General features: G+C 50.8%; 2 protein-coding genes across 2 annotated transcripts in view; both read right to left on the bottom strand.

Annotated features, from left to right (window-relative positions):
• Window positions 1–15,368, bottom strand: part of LOC127444918 (uncharacterized) — a 239,234-nt gene that overhangs the window by 57,613 nt on the left and 166,253 nt on the right. The gene's annotated exons all lie outside the window — the stretch shown is intronic.
• LOC127444745 (vacuolar protein sorting-associated protein 8 homolog) overlaps window positions 1–15,368 on the bottom strand; it is a 151,736-nt gene that overhangs the window by 16,407 nt on the left and 119,961 nt on the right. The window lies entirely within an intron of this gene.

The raw sequence follows: 15,368 nt of genomic DNA, 5'->3' as shown, positions 1-15,368 counted from the left end.
TTCGGGAACGGTCGCCCAGTCTCACACCGACGCGGAAATGACGGACATGCTTTCATGGGCGGCCGCGAGCGTCGAGCTAGAGTGGAACCCTCCACACTCCCCTGAACCCTTGCAGCTCGACGATTGGTTCCTGGGCTCGGGGCACCACCCACGGCCACGCCCTGCCCCCGTTCCTTTCTTCCCGGAAGTGCATGAGGAGCTGAAAAGATTGTGGGAGGCACCTTTTACTGCCCCGTGCCGGTCTTTCAGCTCCCCTGCTCTCACTACCCTCGATGGTGGAGCGGCCAGGGGGTATTCAGTGATCCCCCAGGTGGATAAGGTGCTCGCGGTGCCCTTGTGTCCGAAGACAAGCACGTCATGGCTCTCCCGCAAGTACACCAAGCCAAGGCACTAAAAGAACTGCACGAGGGTAGTTCTGACCCGGGATTGATGCGGGAACTGCGCTCAGTGACCGACCTCGCTCTCCAGGGTGATGAAGGTCACGGCACGGTCTCTAGGGCAGGTGATGTCCACCCTAGTGGTCCAGGAGTGCCACCTTTGGCTCAACTTGGTCGAGATGGGAGAGGTGGACAAGGCACGGTTCCTTGATGCCCCCATTTCCCAGGTTGGCATATTTGGTGACGCTGTTGAGGACTTTGCCCAGCAGTTCTCGGCGGTGAAGAAGCAGACGGAGGCCTTACAACATATCCTGCCCCGGCGTGACTTAAGACCCTGCACCCTGTCTGCTCGTTGCCAAGGGCGTCCTCCTGCAACAACAACACCGGCTCCGCCGCAGCCCGCCCCCGTGGCCCGGCCCCGGTGTGGAGCCCAGCCCAGGAAGCAGACGCCACCCGTCTCACGGCCGGCCGCCAAGAACACGAGGAAGGCTTCAAAGCGCCCCCTGAGACGGGCAACCCAGGGGCAAGGAGACCCGCTTCTCTGGAGCTGGTGAGCAGACCACTCCATCCCCTGGTGGAGGGCCGGGAGGAGAATCTTTTTTCCGGTGAAATATGGGGACAAGACTCCTCCTCCTCCCTCCTCGGCCAATCTTATGATGGGCGGCAGGAACCAGGTAAGTGCTTCGATGTCCCTGGACTCAGCATGGCCACGGGGCTCGAGTCCACTCGATGTGGCACCTCGAGCTCCGCCCCGCCGTGAGGCCCCACATGCCGGTACGTCTGACGTGATCATTCCCTTGGTCCCCCTCGCCCGGAGTTTGGGCGCGTGGCTCGTGCTTTCCAACACGTCACGATGGCTGACCCAGACCGTCCAACTCGGCTACGCGATTCAGTTTACCAGGCACCCGCCCAGGTTCAGAGGCATCCGCTTCACCTCGGTGAAGGGCAAGAAAGCCGCTACCTTGCGTGCAGAGATCGCTACCCTTCTGCACAAGGGCGCGATAGAGCCCGTGTGCATCCTCAACCATCTCGACGACTGGCTAATCCTAGCTCACTCTTGAGAGTTGCTGTGCGCACACATGGACCTCGTGCTCCGGCACCTCAGCCGACTGGGGTTTCGGGTCAACTGGGAAAAGAGCAAGCTCTCCCTGGTTCACAGCATCTCTTTTCTCGGTTTGGAGTTGGACTCAGTCTCAATGACAGCGCGCCTCACGAACGAGCGCGCACAGTTGGTGCTGAACTGTCTGAAGGCATTCAGACGGAAAACAGCGGTTCCACTGAAACTTTTTCAGAGGCTCCTTGGGCATATGGCATCCTCAGCGGCGGCCACACCGCTCAGGTTGATGCATATGAGATCGCTTCAGCACTGGCTTCAGACTCGAGTCCCGAGATGGGCATGGTGCCGTGGGACACATCGCGTGACCACCACGCCGATCTGTCTCCGCCTCTTCAGCCCTTGGACCGACCTTGCATTTTTACGGGCAGGGGTTCCCCTAGTGCAGGTCTCCAGGCGTGCTATGGTTACAACAGATGCCTCCAAGATGGGCTGGGGCCCCGTATGCAATGGGCACACAGCTGCCAGCTCCTGGACTGGCCCGCGGCTGCGTTTGCACATCAACTGCCTAGAGTTGTTGGCAGTACTGCTCGCCCTGCAGAGGTTTCGGCCATTGATCCAGGGCAAGCACGTTTGTCCGGACGGACAACACAGCGACGGTTGCATACATCAACTGCCAAGGCGGTCTACGCTCCCACTGCATGTCACAACTCGCCCGCCATCTCCTCCTCTGGAGTCAGCAGCGCCTCAAGTCGCTATGAGCCACTCACATCCCAGGCGATCTCAACACCGCAGTCACGTCAGGTTACCCTCAGGGGAGAGTGGAGACTCCACCCTCAGGTGGTCCAGCTGATTTGGAGTCGATTCGGTCGAGCACAGGTAGACCTGTTTGCTTCCCAGGAATCCTCCCACTGCCTGCTTTGGTACGCCCTGACCGAGGCACCCCTCGGTATAGATGCGCTGGCACACAGCTGGCCCCCTGGACTACGCAAATACGCATTTCCCCTAGTAAGCCTACTTGCACAGACCCTGTGCAAGGTCAGGGAGGATGAGGAGCAGATCATCCTAGTAGCACCCTACTGGCACACCCAGATGTAGTTCTCGGATCTCACACTCCTCACGACAGACCCCCCCCCGACAAATTCCCCTGAGGAAGGACCTTCTTTCTCAGAGACGAGGCACCATCTGGCACCCGCGACCAGACCTCTGGAATCTCCATGTCTGGCCCCTGGACGGGATGCAGAAGACCTAAGTGGCCTACCATGATCACTCAGACTAGGGTTCCCTCTACGAGGCACCTGTATGCCTTGAAGTGGTGTCTGTTCGCTAAGTGGTGTTCTTCCCGACGCGAAGACCCCCAGAGATGCGCAGTCGAATCAGTGCTTTCCTTCCTGCAGGAGAGGCTGGAGGGTCAGCTGTCCCCCTCCACCCTGAAGGTGTATGTAGCTGCTATTTTGGCTCATCACGATGCAGTAGATGGTAAGTATTTGGGGAAGCACAACTTGATCATCAGGTTCCTGAGAGGCGCTAGGAGGTTGAATCCCTCCAGACCATAAATCGTCCCCTCGTGGGACCTCTCTGTAGTCCTCTGGGGTCTACAGGGAGCTCCCTTTGAGCCCTTGGAGTCAGCTGAGCTTAAGGCACTCTCTTTGAAGATTGCCCCCCTGACTGCGCTCACTTCCATCAAAAGGGTAGGGGACCTGCAGGCGTTCTCTGTCAGCGAATCATGCCTGGAGTTCAGTCCGGGTTACTCTCACGTGATCCTGAGACCCCGACCGGGCTATGTGCCCAAGGTTCCCATGACCCCTTTTAGGGATCAGGTGGTGAGCCTGCAAGCACTGCCCCAGGAGGAGGCAGACCCAGCCTTGGCGTTACTGTGTCCGGTGCGAGCTTTACGCATCTATTTGGATCGCACGCAGAGCCTTAGAAGCTCCGAGCAGTTCTTTGTTTGCTTTGGTGGACAGCGGAAAGGAAGAGCTGTCTCCAAACAGAGGATCACCCACTGGGTCATTGACGCTATCGCGATGGCATATAAGGCTCAGGACGTGCCACACCCTGCGGGGTTACGAGTGTGGCGGCCTCCTGGGCCCTGGCCAGTGGTGCCTCTTTGGCAGACATCTGCAAACCCAACACCTTTTCAAGGTTCTACAATCTCCGGGTTGAGCCGGTCTCGTCCCGTGTATTGACAGGCACGAGCAGGTAAGTTCCGGGACAACTGGCCGGGTGTACCGCTTGTGCATAGTGCCTTTCCCCTCCCTTGAGATGAAGACATGCACTCTTAACTCCCAGTCGTGTTCACAGACTGTGATCCCTGGATGACTTTCCTCCTTAGCTCTCTGGCAGTTGAGTTTGTGGAGAAACTCACTGACCGGCCCAGTACGTGCGCTAATGAGCCCCTGTACTGAGGTAGGTGCTCCACATGTGCTGGTTCCCCAAAGGTGACCCCATGTGATATCTTCCGTAAAATCGTTTCCCTGGCGGTAAACTGCATCTCTCCACATGACATACTTCTGACAAGACTCGGTAAGACCATGTGACATATTCCACTCAAAATACCCCCCCCCCCCCCTTTTGGGCACCCTTCCCCTTGGGAGGGACACCCCCCGATGCAGACACTTATGGCTCCCAGTCAGTTAACAAATTCCACTCTTTTTGGGGAGAAAAGAGAGGGAAAAGAGGCCTCGGCTGGGCTAGCCTGTCCCTATAGTTGGGCAGTCGACTTGTTCCTGATGGACTGTTCAACGCTCATAAGGTTACATGACGGCCTGGTGCGCTGGCTACGAGGCACACAGAAGTCTGCCCGTCACACACCGCCAGTTCAAGTAACACAGTTCAGATAGTTGTGGCAGTTTGTATAGGGACCCCTAGTGTCACTACATCGACACAACGTCTCATTCCCTCCATCAGGGAACGGAGGTTATGAAAGTAACCAGGACATTTTACACACACAATTTTTACATCTCGAAACGTGAAAATCCAGGATTAATTACTAACCCAGGGTCAAGTATGAACAAAGTATCAAACATGAAACAAAATAACATAGGAGTATGTTAACACAGGGATTAGAACGACCCTGGGCTAACATTTTCAAGTGTGAAAATCCCAACTGAGCTTAGGTGCTCATGCCAGGGTATTCTAGCTCAGTTTGTGTCCCTGCCTTGTTTGCAACCTCCTCTTCTCCCTGTCATCTCTCTATATGACTCATAAAAGACATCATTATGTCAACAAGAAAATATACATAATTTAACTTCATTACATGTTTGTCCCACATTTAGAACTGCATGCCCTGTTTATATTGCACAAATTACAGACACACACAAACCTTCAGGTTTCTGAAATATTATGGTCACTTCCATCTATTCACTAATTGAAAGACATATTCCAGTGTCCTTAACCCCAATCAGAATCATTTAATCACATTTCAACCTCTCAGTCCATGTCATTCTTCAATGACTTCTCCAGTCCTTAAGGCATGAAGCTGTGCACACACCCTAAAAATCTGCTTCCCTCCACCCACACCAGAGAGGGTTTTCAACAGAATGTTTCAGAACAAAACAACGTATCCATACTGGGCCACTATGTATAATCTGAGTCTCTTTTGAATGGCACAAATGACAAATGCTGCTGTCACTGCAGAGAAATAAATGCAATTAATGAGCCCCTCCTTCAGCAAAAAGATAATCAACATTGTCATGCTGTTTCAGCTGTCTCTGTACAACAGGGCTCTAAGCTTGAGGATGACAATTTTCCATGACAATGTTGCGGAAAAGCAGGTTAATTTGGTGAAGCTTTCACTAAATGTGTTTTTACACACAACTAATTTAAATAAACCAATTAATGGTTCAATCAATGGCTTTTTGTCTCTCTTTCTTTTTCTTTTTGCTTCACTTACATAGCCCTTTTCCACTGAAATTGCGATGGTTCTCATGCCAAGCCTGTGCTCCACTGGTTCACGGCTGGGGCAATCTGAAGCCTATTGTAAACCAGCCGTGCTTTTCCACTGACCTGAGAGCTGAGTGGTGACGTAACGGATTACTGTCTACGTGGTAGTTTCATGTGACTACCTCAAACATAAACAAACATGGCGTGTCACAGTGTGATTGTATATAGCTTTTTCTCTTGTTTTTGAGGACATATTTAAATATACGGATTAATGCAATCCATCGTAATTACATTAGGGATGGGCGATACCACTTATTTTCTTTTCGATCCGATACCAAGTACTTTTAGGCCAGTATCGACGATATCGATACCAATACTGATACCTCTAATGAACTGAATTATTACGAAATCTTTGGATAAAATTAGTAATTTAAATTATTACTTTTTTATTATTTTATATATTTATAGGCCTAAACAGAAATGTATTAGGCTGCTTTGTTTACCCTTTAAAAATTTGTAAGTATAAGCCACATATAAAACCACAAAATGAACCATAGATATTGTTATATGGTTACTATTACTAAAACCAAGTTACAATATGTATACTACAGTAATGCTTTAGTAAAACCATGGTTAATTGTATCAAAACCTCGGTTACTGCCAAAAAGAAAAAAAAACAAAAAAAACATGGTTACTACAGTAATGGTTACTAGTCATGGTTAATACAATATTACTACAGTAAATCCATGAGTAGTTTTCATGAGGGTATCATTTATTAATGAGGATTACAGATTATCAATGTATTAACAACTCTGAATTTAAATAAGCCAGTAAAAATTGTCAAACAAGCCCATTATAATACATGTCATGTCTAGGTTTGTCATTACTTAGTGTGAATAACTCCAGATGCTGTTTTTCTGTGATTATCTCAGGAAAGCACTGCTCCCTCGTTGAACGAGCGCTATCATGACTGAAAGTGTGAGCACTGTCTGTGACTGATGGTGTATTTCAGCATTTCTGCATGTCAAGATGAGAGGAAAAAAATAGTTCCGGCGCCATGCAACATTTCGCTCATATAATTCTTTTTTTTCCACTTCAAAGCTTATGAGATGCATTAATACTCATGTAATCTAAATAATAAGAACACAGTTTAAAAAAAAAAAACTTCAGAATCGATATTTTTATGTGAGGATCGATATTCTTGATACCACATCTGTATCGGAAGTATCGATACTTTAGTATCGATCCGCTCATCCCTAAATTACATTGCTCAACAAGATTGTCAGAGATGACATCTATGCTAATCACAACAGGTAATGTAATTACATTATATTGTATGAACTATGGCTTAATTTGGCAAGTTTTGTAAACTGTTACAGTGGAATCATAATTAACATTGGTGTAGCAAATGGTTGTATTTGGATTTTTGCCATAACATATAATATTACTGACTGAGAATCCCACCGTTTTACTTAACAGATAGCCGCGATCTTCCAAACTTAATGAGTAGCTGTCAAAAATCCCCTTACAGAACAAAACAATGCACAAAATAAGATGACAACAGTGTAAGGAAAGCTAACAAAGTTGGCAAATATAACAACGTACTGAGATCAGCTGCAGAGGACACTGGCGATTCACTGTTTATCAGGAGCGTTACAGGCTGAATTCAATGCCCTGATTAGTTAACAGGCTGGTCAAAGTCCAAAACATCGTTGCTCTGTCCACTGTCACTTTTGCTTATGTCCTTCTTATGGTCCCTGTACTCCCTTAAGTGCTTTTCAATTTGTTTATGATTTGGTCAATTATCCGATTGAAGGCGGCGTACATCATTTCGTGCTGTATCTTCATTCTCGTTCCTGCGTAGAGACCAGCAAGCTTTGGGGGCTGGTGCGGAACCAGGTTTTTGGCCCCAGAATGGCCTTTTCTGTGATGTAAATGCACGGAACAGTTCGAGAATTCGCACCGGCCCAGGAACCCGCACCTGAACCATGTCGGTGGAAAAGGGCTATAAGTCTTTACAGCAAACTACAAAAGGTGATGAAATTGTTTAGAGAAAAAAGATCAAAAGCTGATCTGCTGTTTGTCTTTCCTCTCACTTACCTTCAGCCCCTTCTATAATGGTAGTGTGTGTTTTGTTCAGATTTTGAAGAGACTTCAAAAGAGTATGAGCCCCATCAGTGATAGTTAAGTCCCTTAGCATCATGTTCAGATTTGGATAGGACTGAAATGAACAAACCCACCTGCCTTTTAATTACAGGTACCTACAACACCTGACATGCAATAATAGTCAGGGCACATATTTCAAGTGCCTAGAAAGCTTCAACAAAAGGGGGCCTGGGTAGCTCAGTGGTAAAGACACTGGCTACCACCCCTGGAGTTCACTAATTTGAATCCCAGGGCATGCTGAGTGACTCCAGCCAGGTCTCCTAAGCAACCAAATTGGCCTGTTTGCTAGGCAGGGTAGAGTCACATGGGGTAACCTCCTCATGGTCGCTATAATGTGGTTCGTTCTCGGTGGGGCACGTGGTGAGTTGAGCGTGGATGCCGCAGTGGATGGCGTGAAGCCTCCACACGTGCTATGTCTCCGTGGCGACACGCTCAACAACCCACGTGATAAGATGCGCGGGTTGATGGTCTCAGATGTGGAGGCAACTGAGATTCATTCTCCGCCACCCAGATTGAGGCGAATCACTATGCGACCACAAGGACTTAAAAAGCACATTGGGAATTGGGCATTCCAAATAAAAAAAAAAGAAAAAGACAAAAAAGAAAGCTTCAACAAAATGTATTTTTTTGTGAAATGTTTGAGAATTCTTTGGTGGCTCTACCAAAAGTAGTCTCGCATAGCCAGACCTCTGACTAAATGGCAAGCGGTCATGTCCATATTGCAGCTTATTGGGTAACCTCATCTCATGAAAATTACGGGACTTTTTGTTAAATAAAATTTGGCTCATTACAAGCATTGCTGCACTGTCTAGGTGAAATGTACACTGAGGGGCACTAAAAGCAAGTTTAATGTTGTCCCAAAAAGATGAGGTTTTTACGGTTAATGCTCTATCGATTTTTAAATGAATTAAACCTACCACCTGAACCTTTAAAGGAAACCTATGTCCCTAAAAACCAATGTCCCTATCTAAATTCAATAACTAAAACCTAATGCAAAAGGTGAACAAAACAGACATCCCTACCCTGAACCTAACCAATAGTGTCATAAAAGCAAATGTGAGATGAACAACACAATGCCTGAAGCAGCCACATCATTTGGTGGTGCTTGTATAACATTTTCACATTGTGCTTTGCTGATCTTGAACCCTGCACTTCCACATTCTAAATGCAATGCTCTATCAGTTGTGCCACCACACAAGTTAGTTAAGCTCAAAAAGATTACATATGTAATTGGTTATGTATTGCAAGTGTTAAAATGTATTGAGTTTCAAATCATGCATTATAATAAGTGTTCCCTATCTGTCACTCACTCAATGTTGTGTCGATGTAGTGACACTAGGGGTCACTCTTGGGAGCCCCAAACATCTCTGCTTTTTTGAAAAAAGGCCAATGAGAATTGGTGAGTGGAATTTGCATGCCACTCCCCCAGACATACGGGTATAAAAGGAGCTGGTATGCAACCACTCATTCAGATTTTCTCTTCGGAGCCGAGCTAATTTATTCATTGAAGCTGAATTCATCCGCGAGTTCATTCACCTCATCTGCTGGATTTTACGGTGTATTTCAGCGGCTTCTCCCCCTCTGCACCTGTGGAGTGCAGAGAACGCCCCTGGGCGCTTTGGCAGAATAACAAAAGAGTATATTCTAAAAAGAGTAAATTTTTATTCTAAATGAGCGGCACACACGGAACGTCTTTTTAAAGATGCTTTTCCGTTTGTGTGTTATTCCTGGTTGCGGTCATTATCTCTCTGCTTCTGATGGCCACAATCGCTGTCTTACGTGTCTGGGCGCTGCCCACGCAGAGACATCGTTCGTGGATGGGTCTTGTCCTCATTGCGAGAACATAACCACGGCAACGTTGTGGTCGCGGCTTGCATTCGTAAGAAAGCAAGCCACACCAGTGGCTCCCCGCCTCGGTCCTTCTACCTACGGGTATGTGGCCATGCCGGTTAGCACTGGGGGCGATTTGGGGACATCAATGGGACCACCTCCGTCTGGTATCCCCCCACGGACCTCCAATTCCACAGCACGCTTGCTTGCCCTGGTCGGGTGCTTGGACGAGTCCGGCAGCTCGTCTCAGGGTGAGTTCGACCTCTTGTTCGGAGCCCGGGAAGACGATGAGTTATCGAGCGCAGCTTCGGAGAGCGGGCTTGTCCAGTCAGACGCAGAGGCTTCGGCTGGGCTTCCTCCTTCGAGAAAGGTTGCCCAGTCTCAGGCCAACGTGGAAATGATGGACATGCTTTCCACGGCCACGCCCCGCCCCGGTTCCTTTCTTTCCGGGAGTGCATGAGTAGCTCACAAGATCGTGGGAGGCACCTTTTACTGCCCAGTCCCAGTCTTTCATCTCCCCCGCTCTCACTACCCTCGATGGTGGAGTGGCCCGGGGGTATTCGGTGATCCCCCAGGTGGATAAGGCGCTCGCGGTGCACGTGTGTCCGCAGAATGCCACCACCTGGCATGGGCACCCGAAGCTCCCGTCCAGAGCCTGTAGGTTTACGTCGTCCCTGATGACTAGGGCCTACGGTGCTGCTGGACAAGCCGCCTCTGCCCTGCACGCCATGGCTCTCCTGCAAGTACACCAAGCTGCTTTAGTACAAGGTGCTAAAAGAGCTGCACGAGGGTAGTTCTGACCTGGGATTGATGCAGGAACTGCGCTTGGCGACCAACCTCACTCTCCAGGCGACGAAGGTCGCGGTGCGGTCTCTCAGGCAGGCTATGTTCACCCTGGTGGTCTAGGAGTGCCATCTTTGGCTCAACTTGGTTGAGATGCAAGAGGCTGACAAGGCACAGTTCCTTGATGCCCCCATCTCCCAGGTTGGCCTGTTCGGCGACACCGTCGAGAACTTTGCCCAGCAGTTCTCCGCAGTGAAGAAGCAGATGGAGGCCATACAACACATCCTGCCCCGGCGCGGCTCAAGACCCCAAACCCCATCTGCTCGTCGCCAAGGGCATCCTCCTGCAGCAACAACACTGACTCCGCCGCAGCCCACCCCCGTGGCCCGGCCCCGGCGTGGAGCCCAATGCAGGAAGCAGACACCACCCGTCTCATGGCCGGCCGCTAAGAACCCGAGGAAGGCTTCGAAGCACCCCTGAGATGGGCGACCTAGGGGCAAGGAGACCTGCTTCTCTGGAGCTGGTGAAAAGACCACTCCATCCCCCGGTGGAGGGCCGGGAGGAGAATCCTTTGTTTAATATTTTGCTGCATGCCCAAAAGGCTGAAGTACCCAAAAGTTCAACAAAAGAGTGGTTTTCTCGTTTCCTGGGTCACATGTCCGGTGTGCACGGCCGTCGTCATGACCATCATCCACTGTCCCATTTTTGCAGGTATGGCGCTCCAGCAGCGGACCCCCGCCCCTGTGCGCCCAGCTGTGGCACAAACACGCCTACATGGGATTGGTTCCAGTGGACTATGGGGATGAGATTCCTCCTCCCCCCTCCCTGGCCAATCTTATGGTGGGTGGTAGGAGCCAGGCAAGTGCTTCGATGTCCCTGGACTCAGCACGGCCACGGGGCTCAAGTCCCCTCGATGTGGCACCTCGAGCTCCGCCCCGCCGCGAGGCCCCACCCATCGGTATGTCCAATGTGATCATTCCCTTGGTCCCCCTCGCCCGGAGTTTGGGTGCATGGCTCGTGCTTTCCAACCCGTCGTGATGGCTGACCCGGACCGTCCAACTCGGCTATGTGATTCAGTTCGCCAGGTGCCCGCCCAGGTTCATCGGCATCCGCTTCACCTCGGTGAAGGGCAAGAACGCCGCTACCTTGAATGCGGAGATCGCGACCCTTCTGCGCAAGGGCGCAATAGAGCCTGACCCTCTAGCCGAGATGAAGAAAGGGTTCTACAGCCCTTAATTCATCGTACCGAAGAAAGGTGGTGGGTTGCAACCAATCCTGGACTTGCGAGTACTGAACCTGGCTTTGCACATACTCCCGTTCAAGATGCTGACACAAAAACGCATTCTAGCGAGCGTCCGGCATCAAGATTGGTTCGCGGCGGTAGACCTGAAGGACGCAACTTCCACGTCTCCGTCTTACCTCGACACAGACCCTTCCTGAGGTTTGCCTTCGAAGGCCAGGTGTACCAGTACAAGGTCCTCCCCTTCGGCCTGTCCTTATCCTCTCGCATCTTCATGAAGGTCACAGAGGCAGCCCTTGCCCCGCTAAGGGAAGTGGGCATCTGTGCTGAACTGTCTGAAGGCATTCAGATGGAGGACAGCGGTTCCACTGAAATTTGTTCAGAGGCTCCTTGGGCAAATGGCATCCTCAGCGGCTGCCACACCACTCGGGTTGATGCATATGAGACCACTTCAGCACTGGCTTCAGACTCGAGTTCCGAGATGAGCATGGTGCGGTGGGACACGTCGCATGGCCACGCCGATCTGTCGCCGCCTCTTCAGTCCTTGGACCGCCCTTGCATTTGTACGGGCAGGGGTTCCCCTAGAGCAGGTCTCCAGGCATGTCGTGGTTACAACAGACTCCTCCAAGATGGGCTGGGTTGCCGTATGCAATGGGCACACAGCCGCCGGCTCCTGGACTGGCCCACGTCTGCATTGGCACATCAACTACCTACAGTTGTTGGCAGTACTGCTAGCCCTGAGGAGGTTCCGGCCGTTGATCCAGGGCAAGCACGTGTTGGTCCGGACGGACAACACAGCAACAGTAGCATACATCAACCGTCAAGGCAGTCTACGCTCCCATTGCATGTCACAACTCACCCTCCGCAGCGGACATGCTGTCACGGCAGGTTACCCTCAGGGGAGAGTGGAGACTCCACCCCCAGGTGGTCCAGCTGATTTGGTTGAGCACAGGTAGACCTGTTTGCTTCCCGGGAATCCACCCACTGCCCACTTTGGTACGCCCTGACCAAGGCACCCCTCGGGATAAATGCGCTGGCACACAGCTGGCCCCCTGGACTACGCAAATACGCATTTCCCCCAGTGAGCCTACTTGCACAGACCCTGTGCAAGGACATGGAGGACGAGGAGCAGATCATCCTAGTAGCACCCTACTGGCCCACCCAGATGTGGTTGTCGTATCTCACGTTCCTCGCGACAGCCCCCCCCCCCCCCAGCGAATTCCCGAGGAAGGACCTTCTTTCTCAGGGATAGGGCACCATCTGGCACCCTGACCAGACCTCTGGAATCTCCATGTCTGCCCCTTGGATGGGATGCGGAAGACCTAAGTGGCCTGCCACCCGCGGTGGTAGACATGATCACTCAGACTAGGGCTCCCTCTACGAGGCACCTGTATGCCTTGAAGTGGTGTCTGTTCGCTAAGTGGTGTTCTTCCCGACGCGAAGACCCCCAGAGATGCGCAGTCGGATCGGTGCTTTCCTTCCTGCAGGAGAAGCTGGAGGGGCGGCTGTCACACTCCACCTTGAAGGTGTATGTAGCCGCTATTTCGGCTCATCACGATGCAGTAGATGGAAAGTACTTGGGGAAGCACGACTTGATCATCAGGTTCCTGAGAGGCGCTAGGAGGTTGAATCCCTCCAGACCGTACCTCGTCCCCTCGTGGGACCTCTCTGTAGTCCTTCGGGGTCGCATAAGGCACTCTCTTTGAAGACTGCCCTCCTGACTGCGCTCACTTCCATCAAGAGGGTAGGGGACCTGCAAGCGTTCTCTGTCAGCAAAACGTGCCTGGAGTTCAGTATGGGTTACTCTCACGTGATCCTGAGACCCCGACCAGGCTATGATCCCAAGGTTCCCACGACCCCTTTTAGGGATCAGGTGGTGAACCTGCAAGCGCTGCCCCAGGAGGAGGCAGACCCAGCCTTGCCGATGCTGTGTCCGGTGCGAGCTTTACGCATCTATTTGGATCGCACGCAGAGCTTTAGAAGCTCTGAGCAGCTCTTTGTCTGCTTTGGTGGACAGCGGAAAGGAAGCGCTGTCTCCAAACAGAGGATCACCCACTGGGTCATTGACTCCATCGCGATGGCACATCAGGCTCAGGACTGCGGGGTTACGAGCCCACTCTACCAGGAGTGTGATGGCCTCCTGGGCCCTGGCCAGTGGTGCCTCTTTGGCAGATATATGCAGAGCAGCGGGCTGGGCAGCACCCAACACCTTTGTGAGGTTCTACAATCTCCGGGTTGAGCCGGTCTCATCCTGTGTATTGGCAGGCACGAGCAGGAAAGTTCTGGGACAGCTGGCCAGGTGTACCGCTTGCACATAGTGCCTTTCCCCTCCCTTGAGATGAAGATGTGACTCCCATTCGTGTTCATAGACTGTGATCTCTGGATGACTTTCCTCCTTAGCCCTCTGGCAGTTGAGTTTGTGGAGAAACTCGCTGTCGGCCCAGTACGTGCACTAATGAGGCCCTGTACTGAGATAGGTGCTCCACATGTGCTGGTTCCCCGAAGGCGACCCCATGTGATATCTTCTATAAAAAAGTTTCCCTGTCGGTAAACTGCATCTTCCTTGGGCAGAGGCCCCTCTGCCCCCGGACGCCGTGCTTTGTAGAAACTCTTCCTCCTTTGGGTAGGACCTACCATGGGACCTCTCCACATGACATATTTCCAACAAGACTCGGTAAGACCATGTGACATATTCCACTCAAAATACCCCCCCCCCTTTGTGGGCGGGGTGTGGTCTCCGCGGTGTCTTCCCCTTGGGAGGGACACCTCCCGACGTAGACACTTATGGCTCCCAGTCGGTTAACAAATTGCACTCTTTTTGGGGAGAAAAAAAGAGGAAAAGAGGCCTCGGCTGGGCTAGCCTGTCCCTATTGTTGGGCAGTCAACTTGTTCCTGAAGGACCATTCAATGCTCATAAGAGCGTTGGGGGAGGTTACGCCTGGTGCACTGGCTACGAGGCACACAGCGGTCTGCCCGTCTCGCACCGCCAGTTCACGTAACACAGTTCAGCTAGTTGTGGTGCTTTGTATAGGGACCCCTAGTGTCACTACATCGACACAACGTCGAGTGAGTGACAGATAGGGAACATCATGGTTACTTTCGTAACTTCCATTCCCTGATGGAGGGAACGAGACATTGTGTCCCTCTTGCCACAATGCTGAACTACCCGCTGAAATGGCTGGGACCAGGTCTCAGCTCCTCAGCACAAAACCTGAACGAGTGGTTGCATATCAGCTCCTTTTATGCCCGTATGTCTGGGGGAGTGGCATGCAAATTCCACTCGCCAATTCCCATTGGCCTTTTTTCAAAAAAGCAGAGGTGTTTGGGGCTCCCAAGAGTGACCCCTAGTTTCACTACATTGACACAACGTCTCGTTACCTCCATCAGGGAACGGAGGTTACGAAAGTAACCATGACGTTTCGATGTAATGAGATAGTATAGTGTGGGGAACAGAGCAAAAAATAAGTGTTAATCTGCTGTTTTACTCGTGATTTGTGTGAAAGTAAATAAAAGTAATTGTTGTTGCAGTGCCTTTAGTGTTTATTTCACCAGAAAACTGCAGCGATACATAGAACGAGGCACCTAAAACTAATTTAGCAAAAATGTAATAATAGAAATGATTTTACTATGAGTCCAGGTTGTTATTCTAGACAGGAGGAGACAGACAGACTGACATGTAGTGACCAACCACCATTCATTTGGCTTTCACTGACAATTTAGGAGCAGGTTTATCAGAAACAGATGATACCACAAACAATAGATAAGCATGGAAAAAAATTAAATAATGGTACAGCATTCTCTGTGCACGGTCGTACAATTACTTCATCCTCCAAAGAACTCATTATTTCAAAACGGTATCTCGTAAAACACCTTTGTTTTCAGATGGACTAATAAAAATAATTTGTGCTAATACACCCGGAAATTTCATAAAGTCAGACAATTATATTAGATCTTGCCAGATCAATAAATTACTTTGCAGTTTTGTGAGCAATATGTTTCAGGCGTTTAGCGAACGTAAACATTTATTTCCATGTCC

Source organism: Myxocyprinus asiaticus, chromosome 8 (assembly GCF_019703515.2).
Source record: "Myxocyprinus asiaticus isolate MX2 ecotype Aquarium Trade chromosome 8, UBuf_Myxa_2, whole genome shotgun sequence".
Taxonomy (NCBI): domain Eukaryota; kingdom Metazoa; phylum Chordata; class Actinopteri; order Cypriniformes; family Catostomidae; genus Myxocyprinus; species Myxocyprinus asiaticus.
Note: the sequence above shows the minus strand (reverse complement) of the source record. Positions and strands in the feature narration are given on the sequence as shown.